This window comes from Olea europaea, chromosome 17, assembly GCF_002742605.1.
Source record: "Olea europaea var. sylvestris chromosome 17, O_europaea_v1, whole genome shotgun sequence".
NCBI classification, from domain to species: Eukaryota; Viridiplantae; Streptophyta; class Magnoliopsida; order Lamiales; family Oleaceae; genus Olea; species Olea europaea.
The window spans coordinates 9,756,158-9,760,264 of NC_036253.1; positions in this window are offsets into that span (position 1 = coordinate 9,756,158).

The window sequence follows — 4,107 nt, forward strand, 5'->3', positions numbered from 1 at the left end:
GTCACTGAGCCAACATTGTTGACTCCATTTTTTGTAAGGACGATGTGGACAATAGATACCGGGGCTGCTTGTGTTTACGTAAGCAAATTTTAACATGTATAGATGGGTTGCTAGTCAATAATACTTCGAGTTTAGATGTGGAAGAAGCTTTATGATACAAGACAAATATATTCGGACTTCGGTAATATATTTCGAGAACTATTGTACAATAATTAACAATCGGCAAACAACTCTAAGAGATCAAAGTACTCCAAATTCAAGCTAAGCAAGTGTACAAACAACTGAAGAGAAGACAAAGAGTAACATTAAGTACTAAGAATTGCAGTAGCCTTCAAACGATACATAGATGGGGTATTTACAGTATTACATATGAAATGGTATTCATTGGATGAGGAGCCGTGTGGCTTCATCTCTTTAACCGAAGCATCTTATCCTCGGCATCAGTTTGATCTGTTTAGCCTGTGGTGCATGTAATGCTTACACATAGCAGTCATCCTATTGACAAGACTTGCCATACATAGATGGGGTATTTACAGTGTTACATATGAAATGGTATTCATTGGATGAAGAGCCGTGTGGCTTCATCTCTTTAACCGAAGCATCTTATCCTCGGCATCAGTTTGATCTGTTTAGCCTGTGGTGCATGTAATGCTTACACATAGCAGTCATCCTATTGACAAGACTTGCCATTTATTCTTATTACAAGGTTCCATCAATCATTTCAAAAAGATTTCCTACATAAGTTCAGGATCTTCTTTGTGTGGATTGTCACTTCCTATAATGGGCTTCGGACTTTGTGCAGACATTTTCATTGGTCAAGCAAATCAAACCTATTTTCAGACAAATAAGATAAAAAAAAAAAAAAAAAAGACGATATATGGTAAATTGGAAACGTCGAAGTGAGTTGTGGCTTATAAATAGGAAGATGAGGAGATAACGATCGAAGGATATTCTCTGCTTTGACAGAAGAGGCGTGAATGAGTCTCAGACTAAGGCCTTGTCACTTGTGTGGGAAGCTTCGCTATAGGTGATTCCAATACTTGAGTGCGTCAACTAATCCAATAATTGACCAGAAAGTCTCAATGTATTGGCCACATGGACAAGAGGACCTTGACGATGTAGAGCCACGTGTGGCGAGGCGTATCAATAGTGCCTCAAATTCATGTATAACTATGTCATGCGTGGACTTCAGTAGTAAGTGGGATTCCGGCATTCCCTTAAATAACAATAAAAAATTGTGACCTAACAAACATAGTGGCTTTGACAAGTTGTGACTGAGATATGGTAATGGAGGTGGTGGTGGAGCTTTTCTTCAGTGAAACGTCTTCTAGGTTCTCATGTCCCTTCTCCTCCAAATCCTTAGGTTTTGGACATAAATCACTTCATCAATATATCCGATCCAAGCTCGATTGATTCGTGATGGATGAAATCATGAATTTTTTCTCATTAATAAAATGTTTTGGAGGTTGAGGTTTAGGCGGCCGTTGGAAGTGGGGGTTTAGGGTGGGTGCAGTGGGCTAGGATCAAGAAGAAGAGGAATGTTATTTTATTTTTCTTTATTTTCCATTTTTTGGTCTTTTATGATTTATTTGTTTATTTTTATTGCATTTTCTATTTTTTCTTTTTACTCAAGTTTAGTTAAAGTTCAAGGGTAGATTGCCTTTCATTGAACATCAACGACAAAAATGGTCGGAAATCATCAGGAGGGATCATCTGCAAGAATTAATGATATGTTAGGGACGAGAGAAGGGGAAAAATTGAAATGGGAGCAAAATTGTTACAAAATGAAAAGGTTGGGGACCTAGAGTGAAATTTATCCATGGCAAAATGGTGAAAGATCTACCAAACTAGTATTTAAATCGGCATTGAAATCTACTTTGAGTAAATAAACTAATATGTGAAAATGAGAGTTCCAACGAGAGCTGTAATATCATAAGGGAGTGGCATTTTTAGCTTTGTAATGCCATCTCATCAAATGTCAAATTTACCAAAGAAGATGTAAATAGTGCTTTGATGAAAACAATTATTTTAGTGACCAACAAATAGTGTTTATGAATACGTAATAGTGAAATACACTTGTCTATATTATGTTAAATTATTTCGTTTATAATCTTTAATTAATATTTAAAATTTTATATATTTGAATTTTGTGTTGTTACAATAAAAGTGGTTGGACAAGCATATATTTAATATAGATCATATCTAAATCCCCATCTAGAAAGACAAACTTTTCATTAATTACAACAATAGTTTGGAGATTAACTGTGGATATCCAAATATCATGCAATTGTTTGATTGAATCAACTGCTCAATCCTTAGTTAATTTAATTAAGAGTCTTTAATAAATTAATTGATTTATCTATAGTTTGCTAATGGAACAAATTTAGTTCGAGATATTCTCTTCTCGTGCGTGTGATCCTGCAGACGTGGCACCATGTAGATGTAGTATATATTTGTTTCTATCTTTTGTCTGGTTTTTTGGTAGTAGTAATTGTCTTATAGCCAATGGGAATCTTAGAATAAATGGTTGATTTTATTAACAAACTTTTGGATTATTCTCTCGTTGACGTCAAAAATATGTGAAAGTCTTAAGATATTGGTTTGTAATGTGACTTGTCATGTATATATGTCACTTTTTTGTCCATTTAACAAGTCTTTATTATTTACACGCTACTTATTTAGTAAGAGTAAAGAGATTATTTGAAAATAAAAAATAAATGTCATAATATATGTCACTTGTTATCTTCATTTAACAAGTCTCTATTAATTATACGCTACTTATTTATATCAATATACATTAGATGAACATAATTGCCGCTATAGTTGACATAAGCATTGTAATTCGGCGTTTACCGATCAGCACCTACGTGATATTAATTGATGTCTATCTTAAATCATATATTAGGATAATAAATAAGATGACAAATTAATTAAAGTTATCCAAAATGCCACATCACAACTTTAGCAATGATGAAAAGAGTAATACTATGCAGCTTCGCTGGGATTGCAAACTCAGTCTTAGTGACGTTAGATGATCTGGGGTTGCAAGTCTAATGAAACTAAATAGCACTACTCTGATAAATATATTATTTAATTTACACACTATACATGAATTTAGAAGTTATTGACTAATAGGTTCAACTAAGATGACCTTATATTCTTATATTTAAGAAAATGTCATTTAATTAGTGCTACATTCTTTGTCACTTAGACTGGTATCAAATATAATTTGTGCTAAATAACATTACTATTTTATCTTATTTCATCATCATTCTAAATGTGTCTTGCCACATACCCCATGCATGCTGTTGGATACATGTACTTATTCTATCTTAAATTTTTTTACTTATTTTAAAAGTAATAATTCTTAACTATCATCAATATAAATGAATTACTTTCTATTTTGGTCCATAACAGTTATTTACCTTAAAATAAAGGCTTTGAGATTATTTGAAAAAATAAATTTTGTAATAGTTATTTTTTGGAGAATATGTGATTAAAAGTAGAAAAAGTTTTGAATTTACATATAAAACTATTTTACTAAAAGAATGTAACTGAATATAAATTCAAGAAAAAAATGAATTTTTGTAAAATGGGGTTCAGAAAGGACAAATTTATAAGTAATTCATGGATGATATGACAGCTCAACTGTATTGAAAAATGTTGTCCCAAGAAATTAGGGGTGGGCATGGTTCGATTAGAAACGAATCAAACCCGAAATTTTTGGGTATTTAATACGTGAAATTGTCGGGTCCAAATTTAATTATGAAACCGTTCGGGTTCAGTTCCCAGATTCTGTATTATAATTATTTTTTTAATATTTACAAAACTACATTAATTCAACTAATGACACATTCAATCTTAACTCTTACAAAATAACGTAGTCTAATTTTATATGTTTTTTACGTCTCTCTTTGCTGAGTTCTTTATAGATTTGATTGTTAAAATCACAATAAAATAATGCTAGCGAGCTTACAATAATTAAGAAAGGAGCTGTCGAGTTTCAATTCGATTTCCCTAGAATGGTAGAATTGGCACTACGGAAGAATAACCTATTTGGATAAAACTTATGTCAATTTGATTAAGTTGGGCTTGGACTGAAAATTA